Below are 18987 nucleotides of genomic sequence, written 5' to 3' on the forward strand. Positions count from 1 at the left end.
TGAAAATCCATACTATTAGGGATATTAAAGGCTATATTTATTGGAATGGGTTTGATGTCAACTATCGCTGATGGATTTGGCATGGTGAGTCATGTGTTGACAGTATGTTGATGAGATGGGGTTTACATGTGTTAACTTTAATAAAATTGGATATAAATCTGACCCATTCATTATGGCTTCACAAGTTCAACAAATATTTTATGTTGAAAATTAACTTGATTCGAGAAGGTCTGCTGCTTTAACTCCACCACAATATTATACTTTTATTGAAGAAGAATTGGTTGAAGAAGATGTTCTTGGCGATACTACGATGACTCACAATCCATTTGCCATACAATTGCCAAGTGTTGATGAAAATAATAATGAGTATGAATGTGAGAATGGCTATGTTTGTAATGATTGTGAAGGGATATGGATAAACAATATCTTCCAAATAAGTTGGTACGTATATTTATTAACTTATGTTTTAAGTAATATTTATGACATTTATTATTATTCATTAAATTATTTTTTTGATCCGCTTCATTATGTGTTTTCCACTTTTAATTACGAGAAATGTACCTTACCAAATCTTAAGAAGGTAATATTCTACTAAATTACAAAATTAATAATGATTAGTATTTTATTTATTTTGCATAAGTATTAATAACTTTTTTAATTTTTCCATATGCAGTATGAGCGTGTAATATCGTCAACAAGAGGATGTTAACATCCATCTCAATGAGCATGCATTCATGGAAGTTTAATTAATATTAAATTTGTTATGAAAAAATACAATAGTTTACAAATTATGTAAAAATATGTCGATGAGATAATATTTAATTTGTTATGAAAAAATATTTATTTTAAATTTTTGTATACTAATTATTTTGGATGGAGCTAGTTTTAGTTTTTTTGTATTTTAATTATTTTTATATTTTTACTATTTTAATCACTTTTCACAAAATTAAAAAAATATATAAAATTAAAAAAAAAGGAGCGACGCATTAATACATAACAAAGTCGCCTAACGTATTTGGCGACCTTTAATTTGCTATTTTTAATGACTCATATATTTAGCGATGCTTTAAAAAAAGTCGCTAATACATTTTTAGCGACAGTGTGGTGAAGCGTCACTAAATAATGCGTCGCCGTAAGTAGATTGTTAGAAGGCATCGCTAAAAATTAATATGTGTCGCTAAAAACTCAACGATAGGCGACTCTTCTGGTGCGTATCTAAAATCTATCTGAGTCACTAAAAACTCAAAGATAGATAATTCTTATCATGCATCGCTAAAAACAAAACATAGGCAACTTGTGAAGTCCCACATCGGTTGGAAAAGAGAACGAAGCAAAACCGTGAAATGGTGAGCCAAAGTGGACAATATCTTGGTTGGGTCTGGGAGACCGGGGCCAGTGGGACTGGCAGGTGAAGAGGTGGGACCCCTAAGCACTAAGAGGCCTTCCTATGAGAAAACAAAACTATGAGGGGAAAGTTTGGGCTCACCACCTTACTTCCAAAGCGGACAGTATCTTGGTTGGGCTTAGGAGGCCCGGGCCAGTGGGACTGGCAGGGAAGGGGTTGTAAGAGGATTCACCCTAACCTGTGAGAGGCCTTTTAAAACCGTGCGAAATGAGCCCAAAGCGGACAATATCTCATGCGGGTGGTCTAGGCTGTTACGGTTGGTATCAGAGCCAATACCCGGATCGGTGTGCCAGCAAGGACGCTGGGCCTCAAAGGGGGTGGATTGTGAAGTCCCACATCGGTTGGAAAGGGGAACAAAGTAAAGCCGTGAAGTGGTGAGACAAAGCGGACAATATCTTGGCTGGATCTGGGAGACCCAGACTTGTGGGACTAGCAGGTGAAGGGATGGGACCCCTAACCACTGAAAGGCCTTCCTGTGAGGAAACAAAACAGTGAAAGGAAGGTTTGGGCTCACCACCTTGCTTCCAAAGTGGACAGTATCTTGGTTGGGCCTGGGAGGCCCGAGCCAATGAGACTGGCAGGGAAGGGGTTGTAAGAGGATTCCCCCTAACCATTGAGACACGTTTTAAATCCATGAGGGTTGGGTTATAAGAGGATTCCTCAGTACCAAAGCAGACAATATCTACATGCTGGTGGACTGAGCTGTTACAGAACTCTTATGGTACGTCGCTAAAAACTCAAAAATAGTTGACTCTGATAATGTGTCGCTTATTGTTTTATAACTTTAGCGACATGATGTTAGACGACTCCGTTCGATACATCGTTACTTATTTTGTGCAGTGCATTTATTGCGTCACTTATCAATGTGATTCTAGTAGTATAAGTTCTTTATACTTGTATCAACTTTTTTTTCTTTTCTTTTTTATCAAATACTCGTATCAAAATTAAATAAAAGCAAGTAGCACATGGATAAAGACACAATTAGTGAGTTCCAATTCTCATATAAGCAGGCATTTCTAATATCCCAACTTCAAATCCAATTTACCCTACCTGCTCATCAACATAAAAGGAACTTTCACAATTTACCTCACTGTCTACATTTGGTTTTGAACATGCTGAAAAGTGTCTATCTTGAACGTTAAAAAAAAATATAAAAAAAATATCATAAGCGGATAGGATAGGAGAGACATTGTGGAAAACTAGTTCCAAATTAAACTCGTTATTTATTTACAAAGTTGAATTGTGAAAATAATAATAATAATAATAACAAAACTTGATTTTCGAAAATTAAATTTTCTTTCTTAAATTATGAAATTGAATTTCGAAATACAAAACTGAAATTCAATTGTTTTATCAGGAGTCCCCACATCTATAAATAAAGGTGAAAAGCCAAAATAAGAAGGATTGGGAAAAAATATTTATATATATATTTAGAGAGAGAGAGAGAGAGAGAGAAATGCTAAAAGATATATAAAAAAAGGTGAGAATAAAACGGTGAACGAACTATTTGTTTTTTCTTCTTTCTCAAACTAGTTACCAATTTCCTAACCTAAAAGAATCGCGTAGGTATTCCCGATGGGTAACATGGAAGCTATTGATATTCTTTTTCATTAAAAATGGTTATCAATATTCTAGCCCTAAGGAATCTTGCGGATATTTTCCATAGACAACATGAATATTAGTGACTCTCATTTTCTTCATTAAAATTGTTATCAATATCTTAGTATCAAGGAATCTTACGGGTATTCCTTATAGGCAACATGAATGTTGGTAACCCTTCTTTTCTGCATTAATTCTCAATATCCATTTTTATGGAATCCTATGAGTATTTCTAATGGATAATTTTCAAGTACAAAAATGATCATTTTCGTCCAATCCAAAATTATAAAATATGAATAAATATCTTAAATATATCTTATCCAAAGAAAAGAAAAATAAAATTGGTTTAGTTATGGAATCCTAATTATTTTCCTAATAAGAAGGAAAAAATACATGTTTATTGCTATTTTCCTTCTTCTTCTTTTTTTTATCAAAATGCATTCTATTGGTATTTATATACTTAACAAGATTCAAGCAATTGTAAATATATGTAACCAAGGGGACAAAAAAAAAATGACAAAAAGGAATAAAAATGCTGGAAACAAAAGATAAGTGGAAGTAGCTTTTTTTTAATTTAAAAAAAAAAGGAAAAGAAATTCAAGCAAAAGGAAGGGAGACCCACGATTTTAAAGAAGGTTAAGTTTGGTAAAAGCGAATAAAAAAAATGGAAAATTTGATTGCTAACTAACAGCAAAAAAATTGGTAAAAATGGAAATCGGCAAACAAAGAATAATAATAATAATAATAATAATAATAATAATTAATTAATTAATTAAAATTGAGCCAAGATGATTTTATTCTATTTGCCTATGCAATTTCACCATTACTCCAATTCTTTTATACTAAATCTTTTTCTTTGCCATCCAATTGAATAAAGGATGTAAAATCAAAATTTAAAAAATGTCCAAGGCAATAAATTTGTCGATTAACCTTTTTCCAAATGATCTCTTCTTATATAAAGATTAAATCAAAACAAAGTATTAAGGCTTAATTTTACTCTTTTTATAAAGGAAATGTGTTATTTACACTCCCTAAGATTTTGGATAAATACAAAAAGATTTCTAAAGTTTCTAATAATATCATTCATACCTTCGGAAGAGATCTAAATTACTTTTATATCCTTATTTAAATTAAATTAATTTTCAATTTTCAATTTTTTATTTTTAATTAAATTTTATTTAAATTATGTGATAATTTTTCTGTTATTATAAAAAAATGATAATTTTAATTATTTAATCTTTTTAAGTAAATTATGTATTTGATAAATATATTTAGTTGAATATATTTAAAAATTTATAATATATTTTGTTGAATATATTTGACAAATTATAATACATATTAATACATCTAATAAAATATATTTGACAAACTGTAATTTGGTTTTAAAAACTTATCTTATTAAAATTACCACATAGTTTTTTTTTTTTTTCCTCAAACTGAAAATTTATCATTTAGTTTAAATAAAATCAATTTAAAAATAGATTAACAAAACTTTGAAGTTTTCAAATTAATTATTACAAAAAACAAAGAAATAAAAATACTTTTGAAAGTAATTAATTTATATAAAGGTAGAAGGGTAATTTAAACTTCTTTAAAAGGACTATATAGTATTATTAAAAACCTGAATTATATTTTTATATTTACCCTAAATCTTAAGAGTATAAATCAAATATTCCCCTTTAAAAATGGATAAAACTAGGTCCCATTTAAGAGAAATGTACAGTAAAATTCCTTCCATTTGGATGAGGTATAAGCAATTCTATTAAGATAACTCCATTAAATATAGGAGTGGACATGGATTGAATTAGTTTGATTTTGGACCAAAATACAATCCAATCCATACTGTTTGCGTAATATAGAATCCAATCCAAACCATTGAAAACTTCAAATACAAACCAAACCATTTATTATCGGTTTGTTTGTATTGGTTAATCGATTTGAAACTTATAAATTTATTAATATATAATACAAATTTGGTGCAGACCGTGCGGTGGTGCCGAGTCTTGAAGAGCAGAGAATGAACTTGATGGTGGACTTGGTGGTGGTGGCAGCAAGAATGTTTAGGGCTTTATATCTTCATTTGGGAATTGAAAATTGGGGATATGTTATAAAAATATTAAAAATTAAGGGATATGTTAAAAAAATATTAAAAATTAATATATAAGAAAAAAAAAAATATATATATATATATATATATATAATTTTTTAATTATATAATATATTATTTGGATTGAATTGGGTTGGATTGGATTTATATTTTCAACCCTAAACCAATCCAATCCAAATAATTTTTGATATTTTTTAACCCAATCCAATTCAATTTATGTAAAAATTTAATCCAAACCGTTAAAAAAGAATTGGATTTGACGGGTTGAGCGGGTTGGATTGGATTTTGTCCACCCTTAATTAAATATATGGTTTTAATTTATAAAAAAAAAATGTCTAATTAGTTTATTGGACTTTATTCGATAAAGTGGATTTTTAATGGGCCAATTATAAAGGTATGGATGTCCATTGGTAAAAGGCCCAACCAAAAAGGCTTTTGACATTAAAGTTAAAGAGAAATTTGGCCCATTGTCTCTATTGGAAAGGTCTTGAGGGTATATACCCATCAATTCATGAAACTTTTTGTTTTATCTTTTAATATCGATTATATCCTTAAAATACTTTTAAAAGACATACATGTCCTTTTATGTTGGATTACCGACGATTTTCATCGATAATTATTGATGAACCATCAGTAATCAATTTTGTTTGTAGTTTTCTCACTATTTCCAAACTTTTTATGGATTTTTTTGTTCAAGATCATTAATAAAGTTATATTTAGCATGTTCTTGGTGGAAACATACATTATCGAAATTGTCGGATTGAATTGTGGTGATTTACTTTGAAAAAATTGGACAAATGTAAATCACAGATGGCCTATCGGTAATTACCGATGAAAACCGTCAGTAATTATTCCAGCAAGTACATAGAAACCTATATTGGATTACCAACAGTTTTCATCAGTAATTACTGATAGGCCATCGATAATCAACTCTGTTTGTAATTTCCTCACTTTTTCCAAACCTTTTGCAGATTCTTTTGTTCAAGATTATTAATAAAGTTATATTTAGCACGCTTTTTGTGGAAACACACATTATCGAATTTGTCGGATTGAATTGTGGTGATTTTCTTTGAAAAAATTAGACAAATGTAAATTACTAATGGCCCATCGGTAATTACAGATGAAAACCGTTGGGTATTTTTCCAGCAAGTACATGGAAACCTATATTGGATTATCAATGGTTTGCATCGATAATTACTAATGGACCATCAGTAATCAACTTTGTTTGTAATTTTCTCACTTTTTCCAAACTTTTTGTGGATTCATTTGTTCAGGATCATTAATAAAGTTATATTTATCATGTTCTTAGTGGAAACACACATTATCGAAGTTGTCAGATTGAATTGTGATGATTGCTTTGACAAAATTGGACAAATGTAAAGTACCGAGGCCCATCAGTAATTATCAATGAAAACCGTCGGTAATTTTTCTAGCATACATGGAGACCTATATTGGATTACCGACAGTTTTCATTGGTAATACCAATGGGCCATCGGTAATCAACTTTATTTGTCATTTTCTCACTTTTCCAAACCTTTTGTAGATTCTTTTATTCACCATCATTAATAAAGTTATATTAAGCATGTTCATGGTGGAAACACATATTATCAATGGGCATATCACCACACATTATCGAAGTTGTCGGATTGAATTGTGGTGATTTGCTTTGAAAAAGTAGGACAAATAGAAATTACCGATGGCCCATCGGTAATTTTTTTTAGCAACTACATGAAGACTATATTGGGTTACCGATGGTTTTATTGGTAATACCAATAGCCCATCGATAATTGTCGATTCTCAAATTTTTCAGTTCAAGTCACCACACTTCAATACAAATCCAATGATAATGGGAATGTGAACGAAAAAAATGCTTAATACAATTTTATGTAAAGTTTAATATAATTATTAAGATTAGATAACACAAAAAGTGTGCAAATAAAGTAAAAAAAATCCTAATTTACTTTATTACCGATGGACCATCGGTATTACCGATTTTGTGCCGTCAGTAATTTCCAATTCTTTTATTTTTTCATTTCGAATCATTACAATTCAATACACCTACTTTTATAATGTGTATTTGTGCCAAAATGATCATAGATAAACCAATCATTGCAGCTACAACTCTTGCTACAACAAGAGCTTCTCTGCAAGCATACCAAAAATACATGGTAAATCAAAAATATAAGAAAAATGGATGTATATTCTCAACAAATAGCATACATCACAGGTTTTATCAAAGCTGTCGACTAATGTTCATAAGAAAATACAAGCCGATTTGCAACTACTAAGTCATTATTACACCAAAGCTAAAAGTGAATTGATTTGAGAATACTACTATGATGAAGTAATCTTTAAAAGAATATAACTAGGGCATGTCCATGCAATCAAGGAATAGAATTAATTTCTGAATGGTTCCATTATCTATTCTAGTTTCCTTTATACAAGTGCACTGGCTTACTTCTTTTTCCACCTAAAATGTCATGCCGACTGGTAGCATGCATGTGTATATTATTGTGTGTGATTGTTTTATGAAAGTCCCATGCCACTAATTTCAATAATGGGGAATTTTTTTTATGAAAGTTTCGACAGGTATTTCCGATAAGCCTGTTGGAAATTTTTTATGTTAATTTTTTGTTTTTATATAATATTCCAAATGTTATTACAATTATTTTTATATTATGTATGACATCATAAAAATATTTTTATATTTTTTTATGAAAAAATATTTTAAAAAATATTTTTATTAAATTTTTATTTTAATAATGGGGAAACAAAAAACAGCGCCCCCGCCTTATTTTTGGTTGGGGAATCCCATCCCACCCTAATAAAATCGAGTTATGGAGCGGGTATGGGGGTTTTTTCAGGGGGCGGGATGGGGTGCTAGAGAGGCTGCCCCAGCCCGATTGGCCCGTTTGTTACCATTCCTATTTTCACATTGATACCAAGATCAAGGACCATAATATCTTAAAAAAATTTTAACCCAAAAAATCATCAAATTGTGGCAGAGCCAAACCAACCAAGAAAGATAGAACAATGAAAGTCTTAAAAGAAAAAGATACTCTTGGCAATTAAAAGCTTATTGCTAAAAGAACAAACCATCAAGGTGACTATGGAATTACAAGTCCATGGTCCTTTCCTTCTCCTAAGCATCCATCTGCAAAATCAAATAAAGAATTTGCTAGATTCACGAATATATTTGAAACGCTTAAATGAAGTATGATATTTTACAACAATATTTTTTGCAAGAACAAGCTCCATATGGCCTAAGCACAGCATATTAGCATGATAATGCAACAAAGGATGAGAAAAATTTTCAGCTGGCAAACTTAGATATGAAGAATAAAATTGTCTTCTAAATTAAATTCAAAGGACAAGTCATAACCCAATAAATTATAGGCAACTTGATAAAATTTAAATGAAATTGGCATTTAAAAAAGACATTAATAAATATTATATTAACTATATATGGTGCATTCGAGTTAAAGTTAAATGAGTATATTAGCAAGAATTTTGAAATTTTCTAAGTTCGTGCAGTATAATTTTCTAAGTTTTCTAAATTAACTATATATGGTGCTTATTGAAATTTTCTTTTCTTTTTTTGGTATATAGGAGCTTATTCAATTTTCTTTGGGGAAAAACAAGCAAAACATTCTCGTGAATACTACAAACTCTGCGAGCAACAAGAAAATGCAGATGACAACAGTAAATCATCTAAAAGAAAACAAAGTAAATAAGTATGACAACCATCATTAAGTCCAGATGTTTATTTGATGCAGCATTTCATTTACTTTTATTGCCCAATAACCATGTTTAGCAGTTTTCACCACAGGACATCAAGTCTTCCCAATCTTTATATATTTATGCATGACAAAATAGAACCATAGTAGGAAGTATGTGCCACTTTCTCAAGAAAGTGATTCAAGTCACTTTTGTGACCCTATAATTTCATTTGAATTTTACAAGCCACTTTTAACTTGCAGTTACTTTTTAGTTTACAAAATTCAAACAAACTCACAAACTTAGACAGTTTAATTTCGAAGTTGAATCATGCTGTCTTCTTGTATTCAAATTTAACCAACATAAACCCCATCCTATCTTCTGGCTTTTAGATCATAGTTTGAAACTTATCAAAATATCTGAACCACTAGGTGATAATCAAAAATTTAACTTAAAACATTCTTTTAAGTTTAAAATATTTAGACATTCTTCACTTACATGAACAGCATATGGTTGGATAAATTACTTAGGTTACAGATAAAGACACCATTTTTACTCTTTCTCAAGCTTGTAATCTAAAATCTAGCTGCTACATTATATTGTCTTAAGTTACTTACTCTTAATCTATTAGCTTTTCAATTAACACACTAAAAAAATATACTCATCGCCAACAACCATAGGTTAAGAGGTAAAGAAATAAGTCTAAAGATGACAATCACAAAACCATAAATAGAAGACAACTAGCAGCAAATAGAGAACCTCAAACACCACATGCTTTAGATGTTAATGGTCAATGGTAAAGAGAAAACCACAATTTTACCTAAATCTTACATAGATCTAACAATTGCACTAACGTGGAGCAATATTACAAATAGAATATATGAATGTTAAAAGTATATGAGCAATTGCACAACCTAAATTTATGTCAAAACTTGATTTGAATAACTTGCCTGAACCAAAGCTTTTTCTTCTATGAGTCCCTTGACAGTTCCACCTTTGACCAATAGTTTAACCAATGTCTATAAATCATTCAGGGATAAATTTAGAAATAAACAGAATCATAAGCTGTCAAAAAGGACAAAATTATCTGCCACGGCACAAAAAATAAAAAAATAAAAAATTAAGGGCTTTCGTTCTTCCTATCTGTAACTGAATTAAAACAGTAGTACACCCAGAAAGACATTTTTCAGACACAGAACCCATTAACAAATGTCTAACTGGCCCATTTACATAGCGTTGGCATCAAATGACTTGGGTAGTGTTACTATTTTGATAAATCCCCGGTGCTTATACTGCACGAACAGATAGATAGAAAATTTTTATAATGATACATTATTAGAGACTAGACTAGCTTTTTAAGTTCAATGAGAAACAAAAAGATAGAAAAGAGTTGGGGAAAGTATAGACTAGTGAACCAACCACTTCCAAACACTGCAGATACAATATTCAATTCAATGAAACAATTGAGAATATGAAGATAGCATATTGTATATCCAGTAAGCATTTAACAAACAAATGTCTACCTCTTTTCCAATTTTCCCATTAATAGTATCAGCTTGTATTGAACCTATCAACTCAGCCAACTCCTGAGGCGTCAGCTTAATCTCATTAATAGTCAACTTTTCATTTTTCATATAGGCAGCAATATCACCCATAATCCTTGGCAGCCAATTTCACATCTGCTCCCTTTGCAATGGTAGCATCAAAATACTTTGCAACCTAAATATTCGTCTATCAACAGTCCATTTCAGACCATTATGTAAAGAACATGCTATTGAAACATTATAACACAGTTATTATTTGAATATCAAGGCATATGCTTGGATGTCTCTTTGGAGTCAGATTTAAGTGAATGCCCAAAAGCACAATATTATAGGATCGATATTCATAAAATAAGTCAACACTGGAATAGATGTCATGAAATTCCAATAGGCTTAAAATGTCCTGCTAAGGGTTATTGACTCATAATCATTCAGATAAATGCATTTGGCTATAAAAGGACCATGGATGCATAATATTGTATTGAGAATTGACATATATTTTTAGAAGGAAAAGAATTAAAAAGTGATATAAAAAGCTGTTACATTCTTTCTTCAAACATAATATAAGAAAAGATGGACTATAATAAGTTGTAAACTATAGAATGATATCATGAGTTGTAAACTATAGAATGATATTCTTTTCATCATACAGCATTAAACATGGAAAGGCGATGACTAATTGACTATTTAACTGTGATCAAAGAAAATATATAAACTAAAAAAACCACTTAAATGCAAATCTTACCAAATATAAAGATTACCTTCCGTAACTCATTGCTCAGTGAGAGATTTTACAACATTCAGCATCATTTTTAGTCTCGAAGATTTGAATTCAGAGCATGCACCAAAAATCGGCGACGGTGCTGATGAATTTGATCTTTTAAACGGTATGCTTAGTTGCTGAGAAAATGTGGGAAAAGGAAAATTTTAATAACTGCTTCTAATTCCGTTTAGGATCCAAATGGGAAAGAAACCAAAAAAATAAAAATAAAAATAAAAATTTGAGAAAACAAAATGAAAATTGGATGAGGTTGTTGTTTTAGTTGTCTCAACGAGAAGCAGAGGAATGGGAAGAGTGGTGAGAAGAAGAAGAAGAAGAAGAGGAGCAGGAAGGAGCATGGAGTTTGTTGTAGACCTGCTCGCTGACCAGGTAGACGTCGAAGGCGGCGACTCTGGGGCCAAGATAGGGAAGGGCATGGCGGAGCTTATTGCTGAGCCTAGGATGCTTCCTTCGCTCGTCCCTCCTCTTGAAAATCTCTCCGGTAGCTGCTTTGCCATTCTCTCTCACTTTCTCTTCCTCTTTTCTTCTTGTTCCGTTCAGAAGAAAAATGGTTCTCCGGGATAGCAATTCATGTTGATTTTTCTTTTTTTTATATTTGAAAAAGGTAATTTGGAAATATAAAAAAATAAAAGGGTAAAATAAAAAAGATGAAAAAAGTTGGTATATTTCATTAGAGGCACTCTAAAAGGCAGGAAAAGGCACCATGTAGGCATATCTAGTCGTGATGTTTTTAGATGATGCTTCGTATAATAGTAAGGGTTAAAAAAAAACGATCAACACAGTATTGACCATCTAATGCTCGTCTAAGCACTAAATTATGCGAGCTTTTTTGTTTATAGTTTTTTTTTTAAGATTATTTTTTAAAAAATATTAAAAAACAATTCATAAAAAATTAAAAAATAAAAATAAAAAATAAAAAATATTGTTAAAAAATAGAAACTTTTTTAAGATTATGCTTGTTTTTTTAAGCAAAAAAAAATGAACATGATGAATAAGAAAAAAAAAAGAGTAATAAATTAGAGACTACTAGCAAGTGATGCTAGTAATGCACAATCATGGATTGCAGAAGGTTGCGATGATGATGAAAATGATGATGAGATAGAGAAGGATATGTTACCACCTAAAAAAGGTTCTAGAAATACTCAAGTTGAAATTAGGGAGCCCGAGGAAAATGCTTTTGTATCGGATGATATGGAAAATCAGTTGGATAAAGATGTAGATATTGAATTAGATTCCAATAAAGAATTAAACAAGAGGTAGATTATGGTAATAGTTAAAGTATATATAAATCTAGGAATTATTAGGTACTTATAAGCTTCTAATATATATGTTTTGAAACTAATCTGTTGTTAAAAACTTGAAAACATGAATTTTCATAAATATATTATGATCAAACATGCTAATTCATGTTTATTGCACATACAAAAGTAATATAGACTTGTATATATATTAACATTTAAAATATGAATTATTTTATTTAGTAGCCTTATAATAATTAAAATAATAATATAATTGTGAAACGTTTTTTTACGCCTAGGCTCATAAGGCTTAAAGCTTGACCTTGCCGCCTTATGACGATTTACGCCTTTTAGAATAGTGATTAGAGGCGTCGAAAGAAGGGTATCCAGCTGAATTCCCCTTTACAAATTAGTAATTATATTAAATTAATGGCTATTAAATAATTCTACCCTAACAAAGGACAGGTGTTTTAAATGAAATAATAAACCATCAAACTATCAGTTTATTATTTAGCATGTTACTCAACCAAATCAAAAGTTGCCAAATAATAGATTCAAGCAACAAACAACATTATTTTGACTATTTTGCCAATTTTGCCAATTAAATTAATTTGGTATTTAATTAAATCAAATGTCAAATAAATATATAACCAATTAATTTGAAGAAGTATTTATTCTGAAATATTTTAATAATCCAATAAATTAAAAGGGCTTTTACAAATTAATAGTCATATCAAATTGATAGCTGTTAAATAATTCTATCCTAATAAAAGGACATGTGTTTTAAATGAATTATCAAACGATGAGTTTATTATTTGGTATGTAACTCAATTAAATCAAAACTTGCCAAATAATAAATTCAACAGACTAAAATTATTTTGACTATTTCTATAAAATTAAGAGTGATCAAACAAATGCCAAGGGATATTTGCATATAATTAAGATTTCGAAGCTACCAAACTAAATGATGCCTTTTGTCCTTATGATGCATAAGTTTTCTAGTCTAAAATTTAATAAAATTATCTTTTCAAAAATATTCCAAGTCCAATAACCTAGGCAAAAATTTTCAAGTTATTAATCAATCAAAAATTCTAAAATTATTTTCAATGAACTACGATCAATTTGATTTTACATATGATACACAAGTAGTCTAATCCAACGGTATGTGCAGTTCAAATTTTCAAATAAATCATCTAAATTTCTAAATTTGAAAATTTCAAAACAAGCAACACAATATTTTGTAGAACTACAAGTGCTTTATTCTTTTAAAAAGGATATGTAAGCAACTCAGCATTTGCAATTGAGTGCAACAACAAAATATTTTCGAAGCTATTTTCTTCTAAAATATTATTGAAATCGAAAGGTATCCCCTTTAGCAAAAAATTATAATTAAAATGTTGTATTTTGGGCCTAAGTTTGAACGATTTGTAAATGGATTTTTGGGCCTTTATTTTTTGTTTTTGTACCCTATGGTCGATGGAGAAAATAGTGTTTTATTTTAATAAATAGTTTAAATATTTTTGAAAATAGAGGGTTGAGAGTTTTAAGGAAATGAAACTTTGGAATGAGTGGTGGAAGAGGACATGTTCTTTGAAAACATCCTTTTCAGTTTTTAAGGTTTTACAGAGAAAAAGATTTTTGAAAATTACGTGAAAAACTCAGAGAGAAAACAGTGACAGTGGTAAAGTGAAGGTATGCAAAAGTTCGAAGGAAAGGTTTTGGAGGTGTCGTGTCCAAAATCTTGCAGCCGTTGTATCCTGGGAGATGTTCGTCACAAAATTTCTATACCAGTGGGTGTAAAACGTCTTAAGGATACTGTGGTATCACACAAGCCTCGGTTAGACTTCTAGAAAGCAGATTAATTTAAGAAAATACAGATTCTAAATTATTTGAATATTTATGTAATTTTATTTTACATTGTTTTATTCTATCCACATGTATTTACATATATATTCAATTATTTTTCCTGACAATCTTAAGACGTTTTACTGATTTTTATATATGTATATATATGTGGAGATTTTATTTTTGTGTTTACTATGTGTTTCCCATTGAATGAGAAAAAAAAAATTTGGTTCATACCCCTGTGTTTGGGCATGTATATAATATATATATAAATATTTTTTTTTTCTAATCAAAATAAATTTACCCACAAATACATGCCATGTTTTTATTTCTTGTATATGTTTTATTTTATGTCTGTGTGCTTTGGTTTTTAATAAAGAAAAAAAAAATTTCATCAAACCCGTGGGGATTAAAAAATTTTGAGCAATTAATAAATTTTTGTTTTAAATCAATTCTTTCCAAAATTGAATTGCCCATGAATTTCTAAACGTTTTGGTGAATTTCCTGTATTTTTTATCACTGGAAAAGTGAAAAAGAGGTGGAAAAATTGAACCAGATCACCAAAACCTGTTTACCAGTAAAACGGGCCGAGAAAACCCGGTTGGAGATTGAAGACGCGTCGAAATTCGGGTTAACGGGTCGAAAAAATGGGTTTGGATAAGATTTTGGGTCAGTGGGCCTGAATTTTAAATTCGATTGGGTCTGGCCCAATTTCAAAGCTCAGCCATGCTTAGAACAGGCTACTGTTCAGTTCAGGACCAAGGCCCGATTTAGACCCAGATCCAAGAGAAACAGCCTGTATGGAAATGGGCTTGCCATGTGTCACGATGAGAGAGCGCCACGTAGTGAGACGAAAGGCTGACAAGTGTCGCACAATGGCAAGGCGACGCGGTGCACCATAGAGATACCACGTGTCGAGAGCGTGAAGCCACATGTCGAATGGCAAATGGGGACACGTGTTGACCTATCACATGTGACACGTGTCCGCCTTAGTGTCCACCACATGTCACCTTCTGGATACACCACGTGTCTGCCTGATGCAGGTGACACATGGAGGTCTTTGGAGGTGACATGTGTCGGACAACAATGTACATTTTTATTTGCCACATGGCCATGCCACGTCAGCGGTGACTGCCATGTGGTGACTCCATGTCAGCAGACGGATGATGTGGCGTAGTGCCACGTCGACTATCTGATGATGTGGCATGTGCCTTGTCGGTGATTCGATGATGTGGCGGAGTGCTATGTCATCACGGTGATGATGTGGCATGTGCCACGTCAGCCCTCAATTCCACATGGCAGCATGCCATGTCAACACAGTGACACATGTCAGTGAACAATGCCAATGAACAGTGACACGTGAACAGTGATTTTGGGTGTATACAGTACTTTTGTGGTGTATACAGAAACCCTAAAAATCACATTTTTTGTGTTTTCCTGTTTGAAATTGCTTATAATTAGTTTGTTGAGATAGAAAATAACAACTAATTGATTTTTGTTTTGTGTTATATAGAAACGGCAAGTGGAGACACTAGAACTGTGCCCACTCAGACTTTTGGGATTCAGATGCTTCCTTCTGCTAGTCACGCAGAGAAACCTGAGAAGTTTAATGGAGCAAACTTCAAGAGGTGGCAGTAGAAGATGCTATTTTACTTTACCATTCTTGGACTTGCAAAGTACTTGACTGAAGATGCGCCACCCAGTAATGAAGAGAGTAATAGGGAGATACTCATGGCAGTGGATGCATGGAATAATTCAAATTATTTATGTCGGCATTATATCCTAAATGACCTATCTGATGCCCTGTATAGTGTATACTGTGGCACAAAGTCAGCTAAGGAGCTATGGGAAACACTAGACCGGAAGCACAAGATTAAGAATGCGGGTTCAGGAAAGTTTATTATAGGCCGATTCTTAGACTACATGATGGTAGATACGAAGCCATTAATGAATCAAGTATATGAGTTGCAAGTGCTAATTCAGGAAATACTTACTGAAGGGATGATCATGAATGAAACCTTACAAGTGGCTTGTATGATTGAGAAGCTATCTCCAAGTTGGAGTGACTTCAGGAATTATCAGAAGCACAAAAGAAAGGAGATGGATATGAAGGCTTTTATTAGCAAGCTTCGCATTGAAGATGATAATAGGAAGTCTGATAAAAGAGCTTCAAAGGCCATGCAGAAGGCCAATGTTGTGGAGCATGGTTAGAGCTCCAAGAATAAGAAGAAAACTAGAAAAGCTTCCAAGTTGGGGCCTAAAGGAAGAATTTCCAAAAAGGCCACGTTTCAAGGTAGGCGTTTTAACTGTGACAAGATGGGTCACAAAGCTTCGGAATGTAGGCTGCCAAAGAGAAAGAGGAACCAGGCATAAGTGATGGAGGACATCACTCGAGAGGTTGATGACATTGACCTTAGTGCTGTGATATCTGAGGTGAAATTGGTGGGATCCAATCCTAAAGAGTGATGGTTAGATACTGGTGCGACCCGCCATGTGTGTTTAGATAGGAGTATGTTCACTTCCTTAAAACCAAAGAAGAATGGGGAGAAGTTGTTCATGGGAAACTCCACTACCCCAGAAATCCAAGGTGAGGGCAAAGTAATCCTGAAGATGACCTCGGAAAAAGAGCTGACTCTAAATAATGTATTGTATGCTCCATACATTCGCAAGAATCTGGTATCTGGATCGCTACTGAGCAAACATGGTTTTCGCTTAGTGTTTGAGTTAGATAAGTTTATTTTGTCCAAATTTAGGATGTTTGTGGGAAAGTTTGTCCAAATTTAGGATGTTTGTGGGAAAGGGATATGTAGTCAATGGTTTATTTAAACTCAATGTAATGACTGTAAAGCCAAAAGAAATGAATAAAGCTAGTACTTCTTCTGTTTACTTGCTTGAGTCTTCCATTTTGTGGCATGGTAGACTAGAACATGTTAATTTTAATTCTCTGCAGAGATTAATTAACTTAAATCATATTCCCACGTTTGAAATTGATTGCATTCATAAGTGTGAAACTTGTGTGGAAACAAAATCAACGAAGTCATCATAGCAAACAATTGATAGAAATAATGAACCTTTGGATTTAATACATAGTGATGTATGTGATTTAAAATTCGCACCGACTAGAAGTGATAATAAGTATTTTATCACCTTTATCGATGATAGCACGAAATATTGTTATGTATACCTGCTAAAGAGCAAGGATGAGGCTATAGAGAAATTTATTCTCTATAAAAAGGAAGTTAAGAATCAACTTAACAAAAAGGTTAAAGTTATCAGAAGTGATCGTGGTAGGGAGTATGTGACTCCATTTGAAGAGTATTGTACTCAACAAGGTATAATACATGAAGTTACTCCACCATATTCACCACAATCAAATGGTATGGTTGAACGGAAAAATAGAACTTTAAAAGAAATGATGAATGTAATACTGATAAGTTCTAAAGTACCTCAGAACTTGTGGGGGGAAACCATTTTATCGGCGAATGACCTTTTAAATAAGGTGTTCTAAAAAGATCAGGTAAAGACACCCTATGACTTGTGGAAGGGAAGACAACCTTCCTACAAATATTTACGAGTGTGGGTGTGTCTAGCTAAAGTAATGGTACCTACACCTAAGAAAGTGAAGATAGGTTCTAAAACAGTTGATTGCATTTTCATAGGATATGCACATAATAGTAGTGCATATCAGTTTCCTGTGTATAGGTCATAAATTTATGATATTCACAAGAACACAATAATGGAATCGAGAAATGCATCATTTTTCGAACATATTTTTCCGCATAAAGTGGAAGAATGACCGAGTTCGTCTAAACGAACTTACAATGCTATTAGTGATGATGATAATAATTATAGTGATCGAGAGCAAGAGAATGAAAATGAGACTGAGGATGAGATTAGACGTAGGAAAAAAGTAAGAATCGAAAAATCCTACGGTCCGAATTTTCTTACTTATATGCTAGAAAGTGAACCTCAAAACTTTTAAGAAACTGTAAATTCTCCTGAAGGGAATTTATGGAAAGAAGCTGTAAAAAGTGAGATTGATTCCATCTTGCAGAATCATACTTGGGAATTAGTAGATCTTCCTCCAGGTTGTAAACCTTTGGGTTACAAATGGATCTTTAAAAGGAAGATGAAAGCAGATGGAATAATAGATAAATACAAGGCAAAGCTTGTAATAAAGTGATATAAGCAAAAAGAAGGCCTTGATTATTTTGACACTTATTCTCCAGTAAAGAGAATAAATTCCATAAGGATGGTACTGGCGATCACTGCATTGCGGGATCTTGAAGTACATCAAATGGATGTGAAAACAGTCTCTCTGAATGGAGATCTAGATGAAAAGATCTACATAGAGCAACTTAAGGGTTTTACCGCTCCAGGACAAGAAAAAAAAGTCTGTAGATTGGTAAAGTCCTTATATGGATTTAAATAAGCTCCAAAGTAGTGGCATCGAAAATTTGATAATGCCATGCTAATGATGGGTTTAAGATAAATGAATGTGACAAATGTATCTATTTAAAAGATACAGAGAATGGATATGTCATTCTATGTTTGTATGTAGATGACATACTCATTGTGGATAGTAACGACAATATGGTCCAAACTACAAAAGTCATGTTAAATTCCAAATTTGACATGAAAGATATAGGGCTTGCAGATGTGATTTTAGGTATAAAAACCACGAGGACTTCGAATGGAATCATTCTTAGTCAGACGCTTTATGTTGATAAAATACTGGCTAAATTTAGTAATGA

The 18987-nt window shown here is 32.0% G+C and overlaps 1 long non-coding RNA gene across 2 annotated transcripts; it reads right to left on the bottom strand.

The window, feature by feature from the left end:
* Positions 1-7293: 7293 nt before the first annotated feature.
* Positions 7294-11854, bottom strand: LOC125421200 (uncharacterized). 2 transcript variants are annotated; one of them, XR_007239386.2, is made up of 3 exons: positions 11505-11853; positions 10352-11269; positions 7294-8265 (listed from the first exon to the last, which is right to left on the bottom strand). It is a non-coding gene; the product is annotated as an uncharacterized LOC125421200 (long non-coding RNA). The 2 variants fall into 2 exon arrangements; XR_009634299.1 differs by lacking the exon at positions 7294-8265 and adding an exon at positions 9780-10120 and having other exon boundaries at positions 11505-11854.
* Between the last annotated feature and the right edge of the window lie 7133 nt (positions 11855-18987).

Source organism: Ziziphus jujuba, chromosome 10, assembly GCF_031755915.1.
Source record: "Ziziphus jujuba cultivar Dongzao chromosome 10, ASM3175591v1".
In the NCBI taxonomy this organism is placed as follows: domain Eukaryota; kingdom Viridiplantae; phylum Streptophyta; class Magnoliopsida; order Rosales; family Rhamnaceae; genus Ziziphus; species Ziziphus jujuba.